Raw genomic sequence first — 27,427 nt, 5'->3', positions numbered from 1 at the left:
TTAGTAAAGAAAAAAATCTTTTTACTTTATTATGTTATGTTTCCTTGTCTCAACCCAGTGGCTCTGCAGTCGATGGAAATTCTCAGCCTGTAGCCTGTGAATCACAGTACTGGGAAGCCATTAAAGCAGTGGTTCTCAACCAGGGATAAGCAGGTCTTCCAGGGGGTATGTCAACTCATCTAGATATTTGCCTAGTTTTACAACAGACTACATAAAAAGCACTAGCAAAGTCAGTACAAACTAAAATTTAATACAGCCAATGACTTGTTTATATTGCTCTATACTATACGCTGAAACGTAAGTACAATATTTATATTCCAACTAATTTATTTTATGATAGTGAAAATTAGAAAGTAAGCCATTTTTCAACAGTAATGTGCTGTGACATGTATTTTTATGTCTGATTTTGTAATCAAGTAGTTTTTAAGTGAGGTGAAACTTGAGGTACACAAGACAAATCAGACTCCTGAAAAAGGTTGACGGACACTGCACTAGAGGGCCCAACAAATACTACAGATGGGGACTTTCCTATGCAAACCTCTTTAAAATAAATATGGGCAGATTCTGTAGGGGAATCATAATCCCATATAACACCCATAACAATAGTAGGCTAGGAAAAATGGTGACTATCAATGAAACCAAAGATAGACCAGCAACTGTCCCACTGGAAATGAAATAAACAAGCAGTAGCAGCATCTGCAGAATCAGAATAGTCCAGCCAATGTCAGTTAAAGTAGCTAGCCCAGATAGACAAGCAAGATGGGGGAATCTTGGGCTCTTATTCTACACTGTAGTTACAGAATCAAGAAGGCAGATGGGCAATGGGAAAAGAAGGATGCAAAAAATTGAATTTAAGAATTATTAGCAGAGGTCAGTTTATTAGTAATTATGGGAAAATCTCCAAGATAGTGGTCATTATGGACAATTAATTACTCATTTATTATTCATTGTAATTACTCATCCATAAGCCAATCAGCAGTAAAAATAATCATTGTATGTGGTAATAACTAATCCCCTTGAAACAATGTGCTTTATAAACCATGTTACCTAGTTTGCAACAGCAATCTTGTGCTTTTAAGGATATTGGTAAGTGGTCTGCTGAGAAATTGGTCTTCTGCCAGTTGACTATTGATTTTCTAGCCATTCAAAGCAGTATACAATCTTGCAGTTACCTAACATATTTTCCATAATGATGTTCTGTTAAAATATTGCATGTTTAAAATAGATAAATGCACATTTGAAGTGTCACAAATGGAATCAGTGTGAATGAACTTTGACATATATATTTTAAAGAAATAATGGGATAAATTATTCAGGCCCAGTCTACACTTTAGGGCTTTTACCAACATAGGTATATCGGTAAAAATCACATCCCTAACCGATATAGCTATACAGTAAAAGCTCTAAGGCCAGTAAAATTTATGAACTATTGGGGAAACTGGCATCAGTTATACTGGTATAAGCATTTTTATACCAAGATAACTGCACCTTTAGTAGGGGTTTTTGCTAATATAACTATACAGGCAAAATTGTACTTGAATAGAAAAGGTCTCACTCCTTACTCTAGCCAAACTCCTAAAGCCAAATTATCTCTGACTCATGCATTTTCATTGTCATTTACACAAGTACAAAGTGCACATAAAAATATCAAATCAAATAGTAGCATTTTATACTCTCTTTGCACACGACAATGTAGAGGAAAAGGCAGAAGAAGATCCAGCCAACAGACTGAAGGATTTCCACCAATATATTTTACATTAGAAAATATTCTCGGACTAATAACAAATATATCTTTATTTCAAATAGGAGCAGTATGCATGCATGCCAGAGCAAAATGTGTCTCAAATATTTAACACTATAAACGTCAGCTAAATAATATACATATCTAAATTGCTCAAGAGCCAAGGGTAGAGGCCTGAATGCACACACACACACACACACAAGTGACAGTGGTGAGTGAGGAAGCCCATACCTCCGAAGTGAACAGTTAGGCCTGATCTCATGTGAACATCACACTGGTATAATATGTCAATTAGGTGTGAGGGGTTTTACTCATATACTTATATCAGTACAATCTCTAGTGCACATGCAGTTAGAAAGGTATAAGGATGGCTTATACCAGTATAGTTACTCCCCTTGCCATGCAAAGACTGGTCTACACTACAAACTTTTGCCGACATAGCTATGTCAGTCAGAGGTATGACGACATGTGATTTCTGACCAACATAGCTGTGGCATCAAAAGCTCTAGTGTAGATGCAGCTATACTGGTAAAACTGTTTTTGCCAGTATAGCTTATTGGACTTGTGGGGGAAGGGGGGGGAGGGGAGCTTTAGAATAAGCTCAGTTTTGCCAGTGTAAGTTGAGTCCACACTAGGAGTGAATTGTAATATACTGGTAGACATAGTGTAGACATGGCCTGAAAATAGCTGTACAGGTATAGAGTACCTTTATACTGATATAGCTGCGTCCTCACTGAGGGTAAGTCCACACTACAGAGCTACATCAGCGCAATTGCACCAATGCAGCCATAGTGTGTCTGGTGAAGACACGCTATGCTGATGGTAGAGCGCACTCTCGTTGGCATAATTACTCCACCCTGGCACGAAGTATAAGCTATGTCAGGAGGAGAGCGCCTCCCAATGACACAGCACTGGTGTGGACAGCGCAAAACTTGTGTTGTTCGGGGGAACGGCTTTTTCACACCTCTGAGAGTCGCAAGTTAGATCAACTTAAATGGTAGCATAGACCTACCTTGAGTATGTGGGGAGCGGGCTAGGAGGTGATTCAAGTTCTATAACTATACCAGTATTGTTAAAGCGGTACCACTTCCTAGTGTGGACAAGGCCTAAACTACATAATATATGCCCCGTACAGTGTATAAAATGGTTAACATGTAGACGTTTTTCAAACTTTAATTAAACTTCATTTTGTTGTGTCTGCCACATTAATTTGAGAAATAAACATTAAATATGAATGGAAACAATTTGCATGGCTGCACCTGTTTTCCTCTTCATCACCTGTTTTGGTTGGATACAGCACAGAGCTGTTTCATGAAAGCATTAGCACTTTGAAATGTACTATACCATTCTTCAGGGGACGGGGAGAGGGAGAATAAAGTGAGTGAACAGCAATTTGGATCACCAGCTCATTCAGTTGCTACTCCTAAAATACTTACCTTTGCTGCTAACCCAGAGCTAGATTCTAATACCCTTACTTACATTGGGTAACACTTTACTCCAAGAGCATTCTCACTGTCTTCAACAGGACCATTCATGGAATAAGGAACCATTCCTCATAAGTAAGGTTATCAGAATCTGTCCCATACATAGACATTGCCTACCACACAATTACCTTATGTTATCTGGCTTTTAAGGGGCAGAGGTGACCAAATAACTTTGAGATGTCATCAGAACTACAACAACTTTACAGACTGAGTTTTCTGATGCTGGGTTCTTATACAAACAATTATGAGTGTTTATATTAATATCCACATTAATTTGCAATTTTAAATGCATTCCTATGTCAGTGGGCCAAATTCTGCTCTCTACACATCTGATAGAGCTGAACTGGGTCCAATGACTTCAAGTAAACTTGCATATGGTAGATTGGGACAGGATTTAGGCTGGGATTGTCAAAGGATCCTATTGGAGTTAGTTGCTGATTCTTAATCAGTTTTAAGGAAGCTAGGCGCCAAACTCCCATTATGTGTCTTTTCCCCATCATGAGCACATAATATTGGGTAGGTAGGGAATTATACTGAAATATCAACTCATAGCTAAAATAAAAACAGCGGTCTTATGGAGGAGACCAGTATTCTAAAACTTTTCAATATTACAAGGACTTTTCACCATGAATAAACTTTAACATGAATTTTTCTTTAGTTTCTAATTACAACTGGCACATGTAAGCCCAGTAGTGAAGGAGGCCAAACTTGCTAAAACTTGCTTTAATAACAGAAAAGACTATATTAACGATTAAAATCTACTGTACTAACAGTTTAATAAGCTCTTGTTCTGAATCAAAATGTTTGTAAATACCACAGTGATTAACATCTTTCATCTCTCACACAGACACAAATGACATGCTTCAGCAAGATGGCTGTCTCTAACTTGAGCCCTGATTCAGCAAAGCACTTAAGCACATTCTTGTTTTGTTCAACTGAATGGGACTTAAGCATGTGCTAAACTTCAGTGCTTTGCTCAATCAGTGTGCAGACTCAAATGTAAAATACAATGTAAAAACATTGGGGAGAAAAATACATTGCAGAGTGTTTATAGTGATAAACATTTCTTGCTCTGAAAACTTGTAGATAGATAGGTTAAATAAAGCCAGTGCAGTACTCCTTCCTGAGTTTGCATTTCTCAGTTAGAATACAGTTCTTCACATGACAGCTCTAAAGAAGTCAACTTGTCTCAATGTTAAGAGATGCCAAAGAAGAGCAAAGTCCATGCCAGAAAAATATCATCCAAACAAAACTGCCTCAGATATGAAGCATTCTAGACACATGGAACATTTTTACCTGAAAAACCTAATTAGGCGAAGGGGGAAATGTGCAGAAAAAGCCACTGTGCTTGTCAGACAGAATTACTCTTAATGGAAAAAACAATTGGTCATACACCATAAACCCTTGTTTTCAACACTTTACTGAAGGACAAAAGTGAAAAGGAAGGAAAATCCCATCTCTAATGCAATATTTAAGAGAACCAGGAAGAAGAATATTAGACTTTTCATTTACTAAAGCACAGCCTGGCTCAACATGTGAGTAACCCTACATGATACATTAAGTGAATCACAAATCACCTCAGGACAGCCAGTGGTAACAGAACAGATGAGCAATGCAGACCAACCAGTCACCTTGCTACCAAAGGATGCATGAAAAGGAGACAAGATAACTGCAAAAATGGGCTGGGAGGGGGAACTTAGGCCTTTGTATTAGAGGCATGAAAAACCTGTAAAAAACTTTATCCAGTTACACAATCAGGATGTTATTTTGAGAGAATGAAAGGGGAGAAATCCTGAGGAACATCCCAAAGATGCAAAGCAAGATGAAAACATCAGCTGAGGGTTATTGGCTAGAGAAGCCACCATGGATTACAACAAAGATAAAGCTGTGAAGCAGCAAAACTGACATTGTAGTTAAATTCTGAAGTCCTAGTTGCTGTACCTGGCCATTACTGTTGCCAGGGAGGGAGAATCCTGATCACACAGAGTAGAATTTCATTTCTATTTTTTCTATAAAATGTCCTGTCAACCTCATACTCCTCTGATTACTTTGAAATAATTATAGTACCCAGGAGTGCTGTTGTAATACAGCAGCAGTCTCCTGTTTGTCTCTCACTGCTCCTTATTAGGCTGCCTTTAATAATGATAATTATACTGTAAAATCCTTTTATTCTGCACTCCTCCATGCAAATTTCACTTGTAATGATAGATAAGCAAATGTGCTCCAATTATCTCTATCATATTAACCATGGGAAGATGCTCTCATATATTGGGAGGCAAACTAAATTCAGGAGTGTCTAATTGTCTATACTAATCTACTAGGAAAAGAGGAACATAAGGAACTTAATGAAGCCAGACAGGTAGGTTTTTATCTGCAGATTCCCAGAGAGTGACTGACCATATCATCTAGGCATTAAAACTGCATTTCATTCTAAGTCTTGTGACAATCATCTACATGCTAAAAAGGGAATTAAGCCTGAAGTAAGAGGAGTTTTTCCTGTTGATTTAAAGGGAAAGGTAAAGGAAGATTTCCTTTTTACAATTTGAGGAGATTTGATTTATAATCTTCATTCAAATTTTCCTGCCCTCTTCCACCTCTTAAGTTATGTTGCATTAACCAGGCAAGGTACTAACAAACTTCAACAGAACTTTATTTTTACAGTGGAAACCTCTTTACCAAGCTGCTGCTGCACATACTAACTCTCACTCAGCCTCCTCAACTCCTCCCCCCTCCTTCTTGTTTCCTGTCCTTTCAGACTCCCGACAGCAATGCTCCCAGTTCTAATAATACAAGCAGCATCTAAACACCACATTCCCTCCTCTCTTAAGAAACTCTCCCAATTAAAACAAACATTGTTGTTCTAACTAACTACAGGAACAAATAAGAAACAAGACTCTATACTATTGGCAAAAATATTACACTGGAAACACTGCAGATACTACATAACAGTCTCTAGTCTAGGCAGGTGGTCGTCTGGGTATGACAGGCCGTCTCTCAAGCCCTGGTGCAATGTCTTGTTGTGTTGGTTCTACGGTGAAGTCGTCCAATGCAGACTGGGTGTTGGCATAATCTCCTCTTGGTGCACAGGTAGGTGCAAAATAAGCAGCATTCCATACCAAGCCATCAGAAAGTCGATAGATGTAAAGTCCCTTCTTCTCTATGATTTTAAGAGGAGCTGTGAATTTATGGTCCCCTTTGCGTAAGATTCCGGGTTTTTGTATTCTAAAGAAGGAACCACACTCAAACTTTGGTTCCTTAGCACCTCATCGCTTGTCTGTGAAAGCTTTATACTTTGCCTGGTTCTGTTCAACTGTTTTTCTCACATCATCCTCATTTGGGGCATCAGGTCGTGCCTTTAACAATCCAGCAATGTTCAGTTTAGTATTCATCTGATTTCCATGCAGTAACTCTTGCAGTTGATCTTTGCGTTGTGGCATGTCGTGTAGCCCAGTATGCTTGCAAGAAAACAGTAGTGAAGAGTATCCACAATTGCCCATCCAGTTTAGCTGTTTGCAAACTCTCTTTCAAACTTCTGTTAAGCCATTCGATTTCCCCAATGGCTTGAGGGTAATATAGGGATGACCTTCTGTGTAAAATGTTCCTCTCTGCTAGAAAAGTTTCAAACTCCAGGGAAGTAAATTGACTATCATTATCTGAAACCAGCTTTTTGGGGTTACCTTCCCTGCTAAAAACTGAAGAGAGGAACTTAATTGCTGCAGCAGAAGAGATTTGTGATGTAAATGCTACCTCAGAACATTTACTGAAATAGTCTATTAAAGTGATGGCATAATGACAGTCAATTGGAGCAGTATCAAAGGGTCCTACAACGTCAAATCGCCAATTTTTTCCATGCAGATTCAGGAAGAGGAACAGGCTGTAACGGAGGGGTACATGTCACTGGTGTCTTATCATGCATTTGGCAAGTGACACAGGATTTTATGAGTGCTTCAGTTTGAGAGTCCATCCCTGGCCACCAATACAGATCCTGTAGTAGTAGTTTGGTTCCAACAATTCGTTGATGAGTATCATGTGCCTGGTGTATGAGTTTTGAGTGTAATTCTTCTGGCACAAGTAGCTGGAGTGTACCTCGTAGCACACAGCCGCCAAGCAAAGTTCATCTCTCTAAGATAAGGCAGCAAAACTAGGTCAAGGTTTTTAGGGTTACTCAGCCATCTCTTCGTCAGAAATTCCTGCAGTTTTTGTTGAATTGGACATGCTGAACAAGCAGCTTGAAATTGTTCTCTTGTAACTGCAGTAAGAGTGCATGTAATAAGCGCAACTACTACATCCTCATCTCCGGTGGACCATCTGGTGAAGGCAATCAGCTACCAGGGCCACCTAGAGGATTCAGGGGGCCTGGGGCAAAGTGGGGGAGCTACGGCGCTTGTACTCATCCGGCAGCGGTCCAGGTCTTCAGCAGCATTTTGGCAGTGGGGGGCCCTTCAGTCGCTCCATGTCTTCGGCAGCACTGAAGGGCCCCCTGCTGCTGAAATGCCACTCAAGACGCAGAGCGGCTTGTGGGGCCCCTGAGGGCCCTGGGGAAAATTGCTCCTCTTGCCCCTCACTCCGCTCCGGCAGCCCTGTCAGCTACCACGTTTTTGTTTCCAGGCTTATATTCCAGTTCATAATTGAAAGAGAGTAGTCTTGCAGACCATCTAGCAATGCATTTGGTGCATGAAGAAATAAGAAGGCTTGGAAGTCAGGTTACCCATCTGCATGACGTACAGCACTCAGGTGTATAGTTACACATGCACAAAAGTGATATTCTCCAGAAAAATTAGCTCATTCTTTTGTGCTTATAATCTCTATGCTAATCAAAAGCCTCGCTGCTCAGAAATATATGACTCTACTGCATCTTACATAACTGAAAATGCTTGTGGACACCCCAGGCTCTAAAAGCACTCATCTTCAGCATCACATTGGACCATTTTGTATACAAATCAGGATCTCAGTGAGAACCAGAGAAGCAGAGTTTCTTTGGATAAATATCTTTCACAGAAAATACATCCCATTTTTTTATTGCACAGAATACTGGTCATATATGATGTGTTTGCTGACAGGAACAGAACATTTTCTTCCTTCTTCAAGATTGGGTCCAATTAATGAGCCAGAGCTGTATAAAATGGTGAGCTGTGTTCCCCAATATGTGTAAATTTTTAAACATTTCCCTTCTGTGTAGCAAATTATTCTTTGAGATATACCTGGATATATCTACACCAAAGGTGGGCAAACTCTTTTTGCTGAGAGCCACATCTTGGTGGGGAAATTGTATACAGGGCCGGGGCAGGGGGTTGGAGTGTGGGAGGGAGTATGGGGTGTGGGAGGGGATGTGGTGTGCAGGAAGGGGTTCAGGGCAAGGGATTGGGGCATGTTAACCATGTCCAAACCAAATGTCCCACAAAGCAAAGATCATGGAATCATAGAATACCAGGGTTGGAAGGGAGCTCAGGAGGTCATCTAGTTCAACCCCCTGCTCAAAGCAGGACCAATCCCCAGACAGATTTTTGCCCCAGATCCCTAAATGGCCCCCTCAAGGATTGAACTCACAATGCTGGGTTTAGCAGGCCAATGCTCAAACCACTGAGCTATCCCTCCCCCCAAATAAAGGCGAAGCTTGGTGGGATTTGAACCAGGGACCGCTCACACCCGAAGTAAGAATCATGCCTTTAGACCAACAAGCCAGACAAACAAGATTTTCTACCCCACCTGGGTAGTTTTCAGAGTCCAAAGTAAACATAAATGAACCAACTCTACCACCCTTCTTGGGACCCTCTCTCTATAGACTGTGCCAAGGCTCTTCAGATTTCTTTGCTGCTCTTTTATAGACCACTGTAGGCTCAGCTTCCCTGGAGCTTCTCCTCTTGTTTGTCTCTTCACATATGCCTGATCACTTTTGTCTAGCTGGGGTTTAGACTTTTTCCAGGACCTGCCTTCTCCTTTCAGAGCTAGCTCCATTAGATATTCTCCCTCTGAAAGCTCTCCTATCAATTGAGCCTACTCCTGCACCTCTCCCTCAGCCTTTTGGGGAAATCACCCATCTTCCTCCCAGCTGATCCTCCTAATTGCCCCAAATCACCAGATGATCAGGGTCAGCTGGGGAGGGTGGCTGACTCATCCCAAGCATTACTAAGCACAACTACCCTTAACCGGCTAGCCAGCCTGACACACCACACATACACCACACTCTTTTATTCTCTCTCACATATACATGAACATAATGGGCAGCATTATTCATGTGACTGTCATGAGCACAGCTGTGATTGTGATGTGGAGAAGTAGGCACATAGATTAGCATTGCATATGGCTAAGGAACATCGGGCAATACAAAGACAGAATTTTAACAACACTGTGTATTGTTACATGGGCAGTGAGGAAGACTGGTTAAACCAGCCAACTCAGAACTACTCCTATTCTTAATTTTCTCAATTTCTTTGTGCCTTGGTTTGTCTAGTCAGAAATTAAGTATAATGAATAGTTCATAAGCACTTTAAGATCAGGGCTGGCTCTAGGCACCAGCAAACCAAGCATGTGCTTGGGTGGCAAGTTTTCAGGGGCAGCATTCCGGACATCCTTTTTTTTTTTTTTTTTTTTTTTTGCTTCAGGTGGCAAAAGCCTACAGCCAGCCCTGGCAGCAGCAGCACATCATGAATGGGGGGCACCCTGGGGCCGCTGCGGTTGGTGCCGTGGGAGAGCAGTGCCCGCACTTTGTGGCTGGGCCAGGCAGGCTCTGAGTGGGGGTCACTCAGGCTGGAGGACGGCCCATGGGGCACACAGAGCCACCTGCAGGTGCCGCAGGGCAACCGCCTCCAGTGCCACAGTCGGGTGAAGGAGCCCAAGCCACCCAGGGACTGCAACAGGGCAGTCAGTAGCAGCAGCGGAGCCATAGAGGGTGGGATGCTGCTGTGCGGGGCCCGCGTCCCACTCTCCGGGGCTCTGCTCCCTCTGGGGCTACCCTGCCCCAGCTCCTCAGCTGGGGCAGTCTCCTGGGTCCACTCTCCTGAGTCCCCGCTGGTCCTGGAGATGGGAGCCCTGGCTGGAGGAACTCTGGGCTGAGGCGCAGCCCAGGAGCCCTGCTGCTTACCCTGATCCTGCCAGTGCTGGACCGACTGGAGGCGAGGGGGAAGCAGGTGGAGTTAGCACTTGTGGGGGAGGGGGGAGAACCCAGTGCTGGGGCGGCAGTGGGTGCAGGTGGGGGAGTGCACTCGTCGGGGGGGTGAAAGCCCAGGGCTGGGGTGAGGGACAGCCAAAAACATTTTTGCTTGAGGCAGCAAAAAACCTAGAGCCGGCCCTGTTTAAGATGCATGTATGAAAGCTCACCACTGCAATAATTGTTTATCGCAAGGTGCACCAAGGAATCTATATTTATAATTAAGATAGAACATTTGGACACTATGATAAAAATGAATAGACAGATAGTGCCACAAAAACAATGCAGAGAATAAGTTTTTTGATAATATACAAAGGAAGTAATACTCAGTACCCAATTAGTAAATACTCAGTACCCAATAGGCAAATTTTCTGTGACAAAGATTACTTTCTGAAAGAAAAAGGGTACAAGATTAGGGGAAATTGTATTTAATTTATGAGACAGAGATTGGTTAATTATAATACTGAAAGTGGGAGGAGAACTGAATGTTATTGTTATGAAAGTAAATAATGAAGGGAGAAAAAACATGTGAAAAGTCATGTAGTCGGGGGGGGGAGATGGAGACAAAGGTAGTATGAAAAGATGTAGAGTTAGCAAGAGCAGGAGTATGAAGAAATGAGAGCACAGATGTGGGCAGCGAAAGAATCAGGCAGAACCTTGAGGGGAGGACAGAAGGTTTGATGGCAACATGGAAGGAGAAGAAAGGCCAGGTAAAAGATAGAGATATACACATAGGCCATGTCTATACTACAAAGTTAAGCCAACTTAATTTAAGTCGACGTCTAGCAGCTGCAATAATTAAGTCAATCGAGTGTGTTTCAGTGGAGTGCATCCTCACCAGCAGTGCACTGATGCACAGAGCAGTAGCCACAAGGGGGTTTGGGAAGGGTTTGCAATGTCTGATGAGACCAAAACATTGTCACAGGTTGGAATGGGAACTTTGAACATGATACAGTTTCCTCCCTCCCTCCCCTGATATCAATGGCAAACAACCCATACTTTTTCATGCCTTTTTTCAAAAGTCTAGCTTAGCCAGGCATATGCCATAGCCCGAGAAGCATGGAGCCTACTCAGTTGTGCACTCTTGCTGTGAGCATTACAATCGCCTCATGCCTTGGTTCTGGAAATACTACAGGGTAAGACAGAAGCTGCTGTGTCAAACTTTGTGATGTCCTTTAAGCAGCCCTGCTGCAAGCCATAGAATGAAACAATTCCTGGTTGCTGCTGGCAGTCACGCTGCTTCTGGTCCCCAGGAAACAAGCACTGACTGGTGGGATCACATTGTTATGCAATTATAGAATGACTAGCAGTGGCTGCAGAAGGCCACTTGCCAGGAACTTTGTGCAGAGCTTTCCCCAGAGCTAAAGAGCAGCAACACTAAAATGAGACCTGCTCTGATTGTGGAGAAGCAAGTACAATTGCTCTGCGGAAGTTTGCAAAGCCAGATTGCTACCCATTAGGGGGGCATCAGTCTAGAGTTGGTAAATCCACCATGGGAGCTGTTGTGATCCAAGTTTGCAGGGCCATTAATCAACTTCTACTAAGAAGGGTGGTGGCTCTGAGAAATGTGCAGGACATAGTGGATGGTTTTGCTGCAATGAGGTTCCCTAACTGCGGTGGGGCCACATTTGTACCTTCCTTGCTCAATGCATAGTGACCAATAATATGTACTCATCCGTCTGAACATCTATCATTACCTCCTTCCACCACTTCCAGTTATAATTTATTTCACAGTTTATAAAAGTGAACCATCTTAACAACTTTGGGAATGCATCTAACCAATTTACTTCTGTGAGAACAGAGCATATTCTTCACCTCACCGGAAGCACTAAGTGCCTGGCAGGATCAAGCACATACAGACTATCTTCAGAGACAGATTTAGAAAATATTTTGTATGTAGGAAAAAAGTGGGTTTGCCTATTGGGCACTGAACTAATAACCTGCAGCATAATTGCAACATAAATATTAAAAATATAATTTCTATATTAATTAACTTTGGGGGGGATGCAAACTAGATGTATTAGTATCATTTTAATCACATTTGTGAATGCAATTGATGGTACAATGAGATGATTCCAGAGCAGCTACAATGTATAACGTTATTAAAACTGAGTGAAAGTAAAACACTGTGACGGTGCTGCCCGTGGGAGCCAGCTGAGGTCACTCAATCAAGGTGAACTGCAAACAAAACAAGGCAGACAAACCCCAAACGCTGGTGGTTATTCCAATACTTAGATTTACCAAGCCAGCACAAAACAGCTTCTATAGTACCTCACTGGTTACTTAGAAGTCCAAACCATGCAGTTCCCTTAAAGTGCCCAGCCTCAGGCCTCCGTCCAGACACATCTGTCAGATATGATGATGATTCCTGAAAATCTTACTTCATCATATAAAAGAAAAGGTTCTTCCAATCCCAAAGGGTCAGCCACATACCCAGGTCCAATTATAACCTAGATCTTACCCAAAATACATGCTATAGCCAATTCTTGTTAACTAAGCTAAAATTTATTAGAAAAGAAAAGAGAGAGAGAGTTGGTTAAAAGATCAATATACATATAGACTTGAATTCAATTCTTGAGGTTCAGATATATAGTAGAGGTGAGCTTGTAGTTGCCAAAAGTCCTTTTAGAAATAGTCCATAGGTTATAGTCCAATTTCCATATTCAGGGTGACTCCAGTCAATGACTGGGGATCTCAGTCCTTGTGGCTTAAGGTTTCCCCCTCTAGAAACCCAAAGCAGATCTGAGATGCAGAAGGATCATGTCCCAGGATTCTTATACATTTCCAGCAGCCTTTTGGCCTGAGAAAACAATAGGCTTAACTCCTTCTCCCAAACATCCTGGCAATTAGCACAGAGTAATTTATCCATTAAACTGTTCAGATAAGGGTTACCATAACCTTCAAAGAGACATATAGACAATAATACTATTTCATTCAAGTATGATCTTAAATGCTGATATTCCCTTTTTTGATCTTTGAATTAAAACTATAGCAATAGACAAGACTTGTTTGCTGACATCCCAAGACCTGAGCAAACATCTACCCTTCTACTTTTAACAATGCAGACTTGCATTTCAAAGCTCTATTCATTTACTTATCTTCCTAACCAGTCCTTAAGGTTCACCCATGGGTCAGGTCAGTTAATTAACTCTTTCTGGCCCTGTCATCTTTCAATGAGATATTATATTACACTCGTAACGTCACAAAAACGTTAATGAGAATTCATTCACAGAGACTGTCAATGGAAAGGGAATTTTCCCCTTCCTATTTAAAAGGCCATTGTAGTATGAAAATTATTCATTACATAGTAGAAGTGTAGAAACGATATGCACAAAAAGATTTACACAGTATATGCAATCAGTAATACATGAGATTCAGATGGAATATTGACAGAATGTCAGACAAGGTGTAAAAATATGCAGAAATATATTAGCAAAAAGAGATAACACATTGCTATATCCACATAATTTAAGAGACAATTGTTAGACTAAGTCACCAAATCTATATACATTTCCTTTTATCTACTAAATTGTCTCTAGGCATTTATAAAGCACCATTCAGAATGGAGTAAAGGAACACATCCGATTAGAAAAAGAACAAATGATCTGGCATTCTAAAATTGTATAATTTAATTAACTCAAAATGCTTTAATTTAGCCTGAACTCTTCCTAATTTTCATTTTTGAGAGCTTGAACATAAAAGCTTTACACCCCACCCACCCAAAAAGTGCAAATGACCTCTGGTGCACTCTATGCTTGATTCTTGTCTGTTTTTGTACAACACCAATCTAAATTATATTGCAAGCTCCCCCGGCAGATATATTGTCTTCCACTGAATACGCAATGTTCCATTTACATCTATGGCACTACACAAATTAATACATAATCATAATCAGTTAGCCAAGAAACTCATCAGTATTCAAAAGACAATATGAAACGGTTGACTAGGAGAATAGGAGTGTGGAAGAGTGTTTAGAAAAGTATAGGAGACAGGACATTGTAAAGAGTGGGATGGCCCCAGATATCTTAGGAAAGAACGGAAGAGTGTGAGTAGAGAAGTTTAAGAACATGAAACCAAAGAGGAGGCCAGAGTGACTGAAGAAATTAAGAGAGAAGGAAAGACAGGAGAGAACAGGAAGTTATAGTGGGAGAAGTGAGAAACACCATTGTCATAAACAGATGGTTAAGGGTTAATGCCTCTTTTACCTGTAAAGAGTTAAAAAGTTCACCTAGCCTAGCTAACACCTGACCAGAGGAACCAATGGGGGAACAAGATGTTTCAAAAGGAAGGAGGGAAGTTTTTCCTTTGTTTAGAGTTTCAGTTTCAGCCGGAGTGAAAAAGATCAAGGAACCAGCCTCTTATCAGAGTAGTAAGTTTTAGAAAGGGATAAATAGGTTTATGTTTATTTTCTTTGTAACCTGTCTTGGTACCATTAGGGAATTATCAAAATTGGGTATTTGGGTATTTTTCTGTGTAACTAAATTTGTGCCCAGGGGAACATCCTCTGTGTTTTGAATCTGTTGTCTGTGAGAGTAGCTGGTATGCTAATCTCTCCCAGACGGTTTTCTTTTACCTTTCTTTTCTTTAATTAAAAGCCTTTTTCTTAATACCTGATTGATTTTTTCCTTGTTTTTAGATCCAAAGGGGTGGATCTGGATCCACCAGGAGTTGGTGGGAGAAAGGAGGGGGGATGGTTAAATTCTCCTTTTTTTAAGATCCAAGGGGTTTGGATCTGTGTTCACCAGGGAATTGATGAAGTCCCTCAAGACTACTCAGGGAAAAAGGGAGTATTTGGGGTTGGTGGCAGCGATACCAGATCTAAGCTAATAATTAAGCTTAGAAGTGTCCATGCAGGTCCCCACATCTGTACCCTAAAGTTCAGAGTGGGGAAGGAACCTTGACAACCATCATTGAAGTTGCCACTATACCAGCAGATAATCATGAAGTACAGCCTTTTCTAATTCTCCTTTCATCCTTCCCCAGCTTTTTTCACTTCTGGGTAGTTCTGTGCTTCTTCGTTTGTATTTGTTTTTGCTTTCTTGGGGCTCGATACAAAGCCAACTGGAAACAATGGGAAACTTTCTATTGATTCCAAGGGGATTTGGCTCAGGCCCTTGTTCTGAGGCTCCTTCTCACCAGAAGTCAAATCCATTGGTGGTTCCCTAGGCTGCATGTGTTTTTGCAGCTGAACTGGGTGCCAGGAGACAGGAGAAGATGAGCGTATCACCTATACAATGTGAGCAGCTCCTGTAGTTCTCTGTTATGGGGTGATGCAAGAGTAGTTTTCAAGAGCCACTCACTCCTAACCACAGCCACAGGAGCACACCTGCATTAGTTCTTGAAGTGAAGCTTCAGTCCTGCCACATTTCCGATCCCACAGCTTTTTTTTTCCTTTTGCCCTGAACCACCCTAGACTTGCCTGAGCTGTCCCAAGAGAAGCCCTTCCTGCAAAGTGGGGCAACAGTGTTAAATGGTTTAATACTTGTCCATCAAACTACATTAAAAAAACTTCCACTCTGCCGTGTCAAAGTCTAACCCCAGTGACAATAGGAAACCTATTACATTGGCCACAGTAAGGTTTAGTTTAGACTTCTTTGCATAACCTGTTGTAGACATTAGCATTAGTCTGGAGTGTGACTCACTCTGGTCTGACACATTGATCTCTGTACCAGACAATGCTTCACAGCACAGTGCATCCAGCGAAGGGAGATTGAGAAACACTTTTCCACAATGTTTTGCACACTGCTTATGCCTGCTTGCACAAACACTTCAGAGTTAACCTGAGGAAATGTTAGGGATTGCACATGTGAACTGATCATCATCATCTTTCTTTAAATGCCTGAAGAAACCATGACTTAGGCTGCAGAAATAAAACAACTGCCTGAATTAACAATTTAGCAAATTGGTTCCATATGCCTAGTGTCAGATATGGCAATTTTCTGCCAAATCCTTGGGGGACCCTATTTAATTAAATGTATAGGGTATAGTCACAGTACCTGGTGTATTTCATTGCCTAACTTATTTGTCATCTGCCAGTCACAAACATACCCAAGCTGTTTTCTTTTTACCATAGATACCTTTCATTCCTTGCTCTTTTACACCCAGAACATAACACAGGCATCTTGTAGAAGTTTCCCATGCAGTCTCCCCCTCAGCACAGCTCACCTTCTGAGCTTCCCCTGTGCACTCTTCCTTGCCTCCTGTTCCTTCTACTTATATCCTCCCAGTTACATCATCAGTCTAGTAATTACCACACAAGTGCTCAATCCCCCTCAACAGAACGTGTTTAATTGCTCATAGCTGAGCCACAGCCTTCATCATGCTGCAGCATCCTCAGTGATCAGGGTGCTGCTCCTAGCACTGTGACAAGTACCTTTGGGGCCCATTGTATTAAATGAATGGTTTAGGTATTATTGTGGTCCAGGATGTATGTTATCTCTTGAGGGGGGAGATGTGACATATGTGAGACCTGGAGGTTCAAAAGACTACATTGAACAGCATGTCTGACAAGGATGGACTTTTAGAACGTTACATGGTTTTCCTGGAGAATATCTAAGGGGAGGCGAATGCAAATATCCCATCTCCAGTTATGCAAAACCCCAGCCTTTCGAAGCTATGCCCTGAGGAGTGGGCCGTTGTCTGCTGATCACCTGTTACATGATGCCAAGTTCAAAAGCCCAAGCTATATAAGGAAAGACAAATGTTCTTGGCTGTTCTGATTCTAAATCTGAGACAGTTATCAACATAGAACCACAGGGAAAACCCAGTTGTGGGTTTTGAAGAACTGACACCTACCAGAACTCTTTAAGAATAAATGTGCTTGCTTATAAAGAGCTGTGTGGTAACTTTTAACTGCATCCCATTACACTGTTCATAGCCTCTGAAGAGAACACCACAGCAGGCAGGGAACTGTGCAGCCTACAGAGATCCCAGTTAGGAGCAAGAGAGATACAGAACTTTACTCAAGAGATTGACAGCTGAGGAACTGGGAGACAAGACTAGATACTCTCGAGGGACCACAGAGGGGCAATACAGTGCAGTTGCCCTGAAACTGTGTGTGTCTCACACACACTCCCCCTCTCAGACTTTTGGAACACCACAATAGGAAAGATCAGTTTCATTTTTTACTCCCTCCTCGTTTTCCACATGACAGAAGTCTTATTATCATTTTTGTTTCCATTAAAAGATAGGTCCAAACTAAGCTGTAGATCTGGACCCACCTGAACTTTATGAAAATTAAATCCCAGATCTGAACTTTGATGTTTCAGCCCCTCTCTAGTTAACATTCTCCATCAATTGGATATTGTGGCAGGTGATAATATAACATTAGACAGCAGATTTATTAGGTGCTGACACTATAACTGCATGTCTTGCTACTTACAGATGCTCCTCTTTCATGAAAAAATATGCAGACAGTTTGACAGCAAAGAGATTGCTGAAGAGTATAAATGCAGTGTCGCAAACTCTCAGGATATTTGGCACTTTTCCTGTAGCTCCTGCTCTTGGAGTAGGTGACTATGGGAGAATCTCAGCTTCTATTTAGTAAAAGCAAAAAAACAAAAAAAAAAAACAGTTGTAGCCCTCATGCTTGCAGAGAAAAGCATGAAAAACAGGAACTCTAAAGGCTAAAAATTCCAGTACCAAATAAATGGGCTGAGAAGCATTTTAAAATCTTTATGATTTTTTTGAGCAAATGATGTTTTGCCAATGGATTTATTTTATTTTTTGGGGGAGAGGGGGCACGGTCTGATTCATATATATATTGTGGCAAACCCAGGACAAATGGCTACAAAGGGAGGGGTAGTAATTAATCCCAGAGGGGTTAAAAGTCCTCTCCCTATCCATTGAGGAGAGATAGCCATGGAGAAATAAGGTTCAGCTGGAACAGGGGTTTCTAGGGAACTAATTAGGTTCAGCTGGCCCCAATTGCTGGAGACCTTTCTAAACCCTCCCTGGCATGGAAGCAGGGTGGGAGAGTAAGAGCAGCAGAGAAGCTGCCAGCAAGTAGGTGCAGCAGGACTCTGAACTCTTCCAGCAAGGAAGGCGGCACTCTGTCCCCAGAAGGGGAGAAAACCAGCACAAGGGACTGACTTAAGGAAGGATCAGCCAGACCCTGCGCGACCTGGAAAGACTTTGCTTTGCCCAAACCTGTGTCTCCAAGGCAAAAAGTGACTGAGCCAGCGGAGGAGAAGCAGGTACTTTGCCACTATATATATATATTTTTAAACACTTTGAGCACTTTAAGTGTGCTACACCGATAGAGAAAAGTTACTTCCCTATACATAGTCAAATATGTAGAACTGTTGAAAAGAGAAATGCCTTGTCAACATTACACTTTTAAAAGCAAGAATAAAAAACTATGCCTTTCTTTTAGAAGGACACACATTTCTGGAAAGATGCTGACCTTAAGATTATGTTACTTGCCTGGTCATTCTGCTCAGAACCTTTCAAGCCAAGTATATCTCATGAAAAATAAAGCAAGGTATTTCCTTAGTTACTTTCTAAGCTGGAGACACTGAGAAAACCTGAGAATGAATGCAAAATGAATGCTGGAGCACCCACAGGAAAAAAAAGTGGGTGATTAGCATCCACCAGCCACAGCTGTTCGAGGGCATCATCAAACAGCTGATTGGGAATGCCACCAAATGGCTGTTCGGTTGCTTGGGAAAGTGTATGGGGGAGAATGTAAAGCAACAAGTGGTGAGTGAGGGCCTCGGGGATGGGGCAGAGTGGGAATGGGAAGAGGTGAAGCGAGGGCAGGGCCTTGGGGGAGGAGGCAGAGTGGAGTGGGACCTTGGGGCAGAGGAGGACACCCGAGGAAAAGTAAAAGTCGACCGTCTGTGGTGAAAGATATGTCCAATGAATGCTTTGGGGTCTGTGGGAAAACAAAAATCAAACCCTTTAGCAGTTTTTTTTTTTTAAGTGTCTCCCAGGTCTCTTTGGATAAGACCCATAAGGAAAATCAGTGGTGAAAAACATGTTCGCCTTCTTAGTGCCTTTTTGCTCACTGATAATTCATTGCTCAGACCAGAGCTAGGGAATCATTTCAGAGATCTAGTTTGGTTACTGACATAACCCACATGATTTCAGATATCAGCTGGGTCATTGTTAGGTTAGCACCATTAGTGAGAAAGGGTGGATTACCAAGGGTAGATATCCTGCCTCCGGACCATCTCTAATGCAGCGGCTACAAAAAGGAAACACAGATTTCATGTGTCCAAAAAGCAAGAATGACTTTCAAAAGAAAGTATAATCCAAGTAAAACATTATAACCCTTCTCAGACTTGACCAAGGCTGAAAACAGCTTCTGCTGAACCTTCTGCATTGACCTCAAAAATTAATTTTACTAAAGTACGCCAGCATTTTTTCTTTTCATCTTCGCATGAAGGTCAGATTTAGACTGACAAATTAAACCCCAGGTGGGATAATAAAATGTCAAGAGGCCGGTCTACAGAGGTCATCTAAGGATACCATTCATATGCTTAGGAAACACTGTTTAGGTTAGGAAGGGAACAAAGATACCAAGATGTCAGAAGAGGCTGTTTAAGATTGTTAACTTCCTTTCAGAGCAGTAAAGAAGTTTCAACTGGAAAGTAAATAAATAGTCATTAAAGGGATTGGGCCGAGACATGAATTTCTTTGATTAAGACAAATTTTCGATCCACATTTTGATGAGACTGTCACCCTAAATATGAGGGAAAGGGGATGAGATAGAAAGAGAAGTTTACCATCAGAAAGATGGGAGAATATTCATGAGAGCCTTTCATACCCCTTTGTTCTTCTAAACAGCATTCACACTCTCTCTGTGGGGCTGTCAAAAGGAAGAGAATTCTTTCCCTTTTCCCTCATATCAAGAACCTTAAAGAAAGATTCAGAGATGCACTTCATGCATGTTTCTCGTCTTGTTTTAACAAAGAACAAGAGTTCTGTGCCTCAAATTTTTGACTCCTACTAAAAAGGGAAGATTTTGTCTTTGCCAGCATCTCAAGGGAAGAGGATACTTTTCACAAAGACATCTTTCCCCTTCCCTCTCTAAAAGCCACAGGATTTGAAGAAATATCACAAGGAGTCAGAGAGTAAAAAAATCTCCTGCTAAAAGAATGGTCTAGGGGGAGAGAGAGAGAAAGAAAATCCAAGTTGGAGGTGGGAAGAAAGATATACATATATCTAATAATATCAGGTTTAAAGAAAAGAAAAATCAGTTTAGCCAAGACTCTAAATCCATTTCAACATCTTCATGAGAAAAGAAGCTTACTAAAAATTTTAAAAATAAAAAAAATCAAAGAAATAGTGATAAATGTATATATGTTTCAACGATTGCCTATGGTACAGCAATTGCAGGGGAAAAAATAGATTATTATTATTAAATGTAAGATGTGTATGCTAAAATAGGGTACTCCAAATTCCTCTCAGAAGTCCTGATAAGTATTTTAATTTATGCTATTTATCCTTGTCAGTTCATTAATTTGAATAAAGTTTAGCATTTTCTTTTTATTAGAAGGCTAGATTCTGCCTCCTTCATTGATGCTGAATAGTAGCTTCCTCTCTGAGAAATCCCATTTATTTCAATGGATCTTACTTACAAAGTAAGGGACTTCTCAGTAGGTGGCAGAAATTGGACCATATATTTTAAGGTTTTGATGGATACAGACAAAATACAGAAGAGTGAATGAGCGTGTGCATTCATCACATAAATCATTCTGATTTATCTCATTATAATAGGTACTTTGTGTTACGAAGTCTAAAAAAAATGTATAGTATAAATACTATTTTAAAAATCATAATGCATAGAATATTAAAATGAAACAAAGGTTCTGCTCTATGCTGAGGTTTTTGTTTGTCACTGTCCTATCTATCCAGCTACTGAAATGAAACAGTCTAGAAAGGAGCATCATTACAATCACCTGATCTGACCTCCTGCGTAACACTGAACATAGAATTTTCTCCCAATAATGTCTGCATCAGGCTTCATAACTTCTGAGTACAGTGTTTAGAAAGTTGTCCAGTCATGGTTTAAAGCTTTCATGTGATGGAGAATCCACCATATTCCCTGGGGTAAGTTGTCGCAATGTTTACTTACCCTCGTCGTATAAAACGTGTGCTTTATTTCCAGTGTGAACATGTCCAGCTTCAACTTCCAGTCATTGGATCTTATTAAACCTCTGTGTGCTAGATTAAAGAGCTTTGGGTGATGTCTCATTATTATATATCCCCTATGAGTATAGGATAAAATAATAGGATTACCTGGGCCCATGAAGCTGCTCCAGGCTCAATAGTTTTTCGTTTTGCTTAAAGTACTCCAAAGCCTTAACTGAATTTAAAGACATACAGTCTCAAAAATCAGATATGGGCACCCAGCCTACAGCACTCTTAGTCATGGTCTACACTACGAGTTTAGATCACTAGGAATTTAGCAGAGTTAGGTCGATTTAACCATGCACGCTTCCACGTGACCAAGCCTGTTTTGTCGATTTAAAGGGCTCTTAAAATCAACTTCTGTACTTCTCTCCAGCGAGGGGTTTAGCGCTACAATTGACCTCGCTGGGTTGAATTTGGGGTATTGTGGATGCAATTCAACAGTATTGGCCTCCAGCAACTATCCCAGTGTGCTCCATTGTGACTGCTCTGGACAGCATTCTTAACTCAGATGCACTGGCCAGGTAGACAGGAAAAGCCCCAGGAACTTTTGAATTTAATTTCCTGTTTGGCCAGCATGGCGAGCTGATCAGCACAGGCGACCATGCAGTCCCAGAATCGCAAAAGAGCTCCAGCATGTATCCAACAGGAGGTACTGGATCTGATCGCTGTATGGGGAGAAGAGTCCATACAGGCAGAACTCCATTCCAAAAGATTAAATGCCAATATATACGCCAAAATCTCCAAGGTCATGATGGACAGAGGCTACAACAGGGACACACAGCAGTACCTTGTGAACATTAAGGAGCTCAGGAAGCCTATCAAAAAACAAAAGGAGATAAATGGTCACTCTGGGTCAGAGCCCCATACATGCCGATTCTATGATAAGCTGCAAGCAATTCTAGGGGAGGCCTACCACTACCGCATCACTGTCCGTGGACACCTGCAAGGGGGGAGTCTCACGCAACAGGGATGAGGATTTTGTGGATGAGGAAGGTGAAAGGAGGAGGTGGTTGAGGATAACGCACAGCAGACTAGCGGAGAATCCCTTCTCCCTGGCAACCAGGAACTGTTCATCACCCTGGAGCCAACACCCTCCCAATGCTCCCAAGGTGGCCCCTGGACCATGAAGCCAGAGAAGGCACCTCTGGTGAGTGTACCTTTGTAAATATAATACAGGGTTTAAAAGCAAGCCTGTTTAATGATTAATTTGCCCTGAAGACTTGGGATGCATTCGTGGCCAGTATAGCTACTGGAAACATCTGTTAACATGTCTGGGGATGGAGTGGGAAATTGAGGAATCCTCCAGGGACATCTCCATGAAGCTCTCCTGGAGGTACTCCCAAAGCCTTTGCAGAAGGTTTCTGAGGACGGCAGTCTTATTCTGTCCTCTGTGGTAGGACACAAGCCAGTAGCAAGTAGTCTGGAATCATTGCAGAACAAAGCATTCCAGAAAATGGGCCCAGGCTTTGGTAGCATTCAAGCAATATCCATTCTTTACTGCTCTGCATTAGCCTCAGGAGAGTGATATAATTCATGGTCATCTGGTTGAAATACGGGAAATTTGTTTAAGGGGACATTCAGAGGTGTCTGTTCCTGCTAGGCTGTTTGCCTTTGGCTGAAAAGAAATCATCCCTTCTGTTAGCCATGCGGTGGGGGGAGGCCTGTTCATGCTGAGCTGTTCATGTTTGGCTGACAGGGATCTTCCCTGATACTAGCCAGGCGGTGGTGGGGAGGTGAAGCGATCATCCCAGAGAATTGGGGTTGGGTTGTGCTGCACATTCACCCTAAAACCACAGCCCCTTCTTTTAAATGGCCAACTCAATAGGCTTTGCTTAGTATGGGAAAGGAGGGCGCTGCTGTTTGAAACCATTCCCACATGTTATGAAGATTGAAGAAGTCAAAACTCTTTGCTTTACCATGGCTGCCTGCAAGCCGAATTCTGTTGCCCAGCCAAGCATGTGTGATGTCTCACACCAAACCAGCAGGCACTCAATATAAGACGCAAAAAAGCACATGTGCTATGTAACGTGAATTGCTTGATTCAGCGTGAAATAGTCTTCCCTTTGTTCTCTAAAATGTATCTTTTTAAATACTACTCTTTCTTTTTTTCCTCCTGCAGCTGCAAATGTTTCTATGCTCCTCCTATCATCTCCATCACAGATTAGAAGGCAAAAAAACTGCACTTGCGATGACATGTTCTCAGAGCTCATGCAGTCCTCCCGCACTGAAAGAGCTCAACAGAATGTGTGGAGGCAAACAATGGCAGAGTCTAGGAAAGCATTAAATGAATGCAATGAGAGGAGGGAGGAGCACAATGAGAGGAGGCAGGATGCAATGCTGAGGCTAATGGGGGAGCAAACTGACATGCTCAGGCATCTGGTGGAGCTGCAGGAAAAGCAGCAGGAGCACAGACCACCACTGTGGCTCCTGTATAACCACCTGCCCTCCTCCCCAAGTTCCATATCCTCCTCATTTAGATGCCCAAGAACGGGGTAAAGGGGACACTACGGGCACCCAGCCGCTCCACCCCAGAGGATTTCCCAAGCAACAGAAGGCTGTCATTCAATGAGTTTTGAACTGTAGTGTGGCCTTGTCCTTCCCTCCTCCCCTCATCCATCACCCCACCTAGTGCTTCCCTCCTCACCCACCGCTCCAGGGCTACCTTGCGAGTTTTCCCCTTATTTGTGTGTTGAATTCATAAAGAATGCATGATTTTGAAACAATAATGACTTTATTGACTCTGAAAGTGGTGATCGAAGGCAGGAGGTTGATTGGCTTACAGGGAAGTAGAGTCAACCAAGGGGGTGGGTTTTCATCAAGGAGAAACAAACAGAACTTTCACACCGTAGCCTGGCCAGTAATGAAACTGGTTTTCAAAGCTTCTCTGATGCGCAGGGCGCCTAGCTGTGCTCTTCTAATAGCCCTGGTGTCTGGCTGTGCATAATTGGCTGCCAGGCGATTTGCCTCAACTTCCCACCCCACCATAAATCTCTCCCCCTTACTCTCACAGATATTGTGGAGCACACAGCAAGCATGAATAACAATGGGAATAATGGTTTTGCTGAGCTCTAACTTAGTAAACTGCACCCGTGAGCTTTTAAATGTCCAAATGCACATTCTACCGCCATTCTGCACTTGCTCAGCCTATTGTTGAACTGCTCCTTACTATTGTCCAGAGTGCCTGTGTATGGCTTCACGAGCCATGGCATTAAGGGGTAGGCTGGGTCCCCAAGGCATTTCAACATCCCCAGAGGTAATTTTCTGGTCTGGGAAGCAAGTTCCTTCCTACAGCTGTTCAAACAGATAAGAGGTCCTGAAGATGCGAGGGCCATGCACCTTTCCGAGCCATCCCAAGTTGATGTTGATGAAACGTCCCTTGTGATCCACTAGTGCTTGCAGCAACATTGAAAAGTACCCCTTGCGGTTTATATACTAGTTGCTAAGGTGGTCCAGTCCCAAGATAAGGATATGCATTCCGTCTATCGCCCCACCACAGTTAGGGAACCTTATTGCAGCAAAGCCATCCACTATGACCTGCACATTTTCCAGAGTTACTACCCTTGATAGCAGCAGCTCAGTGACTGCATTGGTTACTTGGATCACAGCAACCCCCACAGTGGATTTACCCTCTCCAAATTGATTCCCGACTGACCGGTAGCTGTCTGGTGTTGCAAGCTTCCAGAGGGCTTGTCAAACAGATAGCTAAGGGTTAACATCTCTTTCACCTGGAAAGAAGTAATCTGAACACCTGACCAGAGGACCAATCAGAAAACAGAATTTTTTCAACTCTGGGTGGAGGGAGTTTGTGTCTGAGTCTTTGTCTGCCTGCTTTTCTCTCAGCTATGAGGAGTGATTTCTATTTCCTGCTCTCTAATCTTCTGTTTCCAAGTTGTGAGTACAGAGATCATGTATTTACATGTCTATAGTTGCTGGAGTGCTTTGAATTATATTCTTTTTGAATAAGGCTGTTTATTCAATATTCTTTTAAGCAATTGACCCTGTATTTGTCACCTTAATACAGAGAGACCATTTGTATGCATTTTTCTTTCTTTTTTATATAAAGCTTTCTTTTTGAGACCTGTTGGAGTTTTCTTTTCTGGGAAACTTCAGGGAAATTGAGTCTGTACTCACCAGGGAATTGGTGGGAGGAAGAAGTCAGAGGGAGATCTGTGTGTGTTAGATTTACTAGTCTGATTTTGCATTCCCTCTGGGTGAAGAGGAAAGTGCTGTTGTTTCCAGGATTGGAATTACAGAGGGTGGATTCCTTCTGTTTAGATTCACAGAGCTTGTGTCTGTGTATCTCTCCAGGAGCACCTGGAGGGGGGAAGGAAAAAGATTTATTTCCCTTTGTTGTGAGACTCAAGGGTTTGGGTCTTGGGGTCCCCAGGGAAGGGTTTCGGGGGGACCAGAGTGCCCCAAAACACTCTAAATTTTTGGGTGGTGGCAGCAAGTACCAGCTCCAAGCTGGTAACTAAGCTTGAAGGTTTTCATGCTAACCCCCATATTTTGGACGCTAAGGTCCAAATCTAGGACTAAGGTTTGACAGGGCTATCGCCACTCGCTTCTCAACTGTGAAGGCTGCTCTCATCTTGGTATTCCTGCATTTCAGGGCAAGGGAAAGCAAGTCACAAAGTTCCATGAAAGTGCCCCTACATATGTGAAAGTTTCACAGGCAATGGGAATCATTCCAGACCTGCAACACTATGTGCTTGTTTCCCAGGCCCAGAAGTGGTGTTCCACTGCAGGAACCAGCCCCATTACCACCATGATGTCCAAATTGCCAGGGCCCATGCTTTGAGAAGTCTGTGTCCATGTCCTCATCACTATCGTGATCGTGCTGCTGTAGCCTCCTCATACTGCAGGATAATGCGCGAGGTGTTTACAATGCTCACTGCAGCAACGGTGAGATGAGCGGGCTCCATGCTTGCTGTGGTATGGCATCTGCAGAACAGCAGGAGAGCAGAGTTGCAGCAGAAGTGGTGGATGATGATGGATGCCACGAGAATAGATATTTATACAGAATGAGAGGACATGTAAGGTGGATTTATGGCACCAGGAGAGCGGTGGATGACGATGGTTAGAAGTCCTACTTCACCGTCTGCTGACGGCAGCACCCAGGACACAACAGCAGTGGTGACGGTGAGCTGAGCTGAGCAGGCTCCACACTTGCTGTGGTATGGCATCTGCATGGAAAAAAGGCGCAAAATGATTGTCTGCTGTTGCTTTCACAGAGGGAGGGGCAACACAACGTGTACCCAAAACCACCCACGACAATGTTTTTGCCCTGCCAGGCATTGGGAGGTTAACCCAGAATTCCAATGAGCGGTAGACACTGCAGGAACTGTGGGATAGCTACCTACAGTGCACCGCTCCGTAAGTCAATGCTAGCCACAGTAGTGAGGACGCATTCCACCAACTTAATGTGCTTAGTGGGGACATACGCAATGGACTGTATAAAATCAATTTATAAAATTTGACTTCTATAAAATTGACCTAATTTCGTAGTAAGGGTATGTCTACAGTAGGTCCCTGGGTCACAAAGTCTTGTTTGATTTTCAGTAAGCCTTATTGAAACCTAAAGGCTTCTCCCACACTCTGTTTTTTAAGCTTTACACTTAAAAGGAGGGAGGCAAAGAGCAATAGCTTGTAGAGTTCCCACGGAAGATTGTTTCTAGCTTTCATCATTGTTACGGATTTACCTCCATTCTTTGGGTGGAGGAATTTCCTAAAACAGCCCCTAAAAGAAAATGCTCAGTTAGAGTTACTTCATGAAGCCATGAATAGTAAAAATTTGGGCAGGATTTTCAGAAGCTTTTGTTGACAATGGTAAAATTCCACTTGGCTTCAGCAGGGCTAGAGATAGACTTAATGCTGAGTACTTTTGAAAATTCCAGCTTTTATATTCACTGATCACTG

This window comes from Gopherus flavomarginatus, chromosome 7 (assembly GCF_025201925.1).
Source record: "Gopherus flavomarginatus isolate rGopFla2 chromosome 7, rGopFla2.mat.asm, whole genome shotgun sequence".
Lineage (NCBI taxonomy): Eukaryota > Metazoa > Chordata > Testudines > Testudinidae > Gopherus > Gopherus flavomarginatus.
This window is presented reverse-complemented; position numbering follows the sequence as displayed.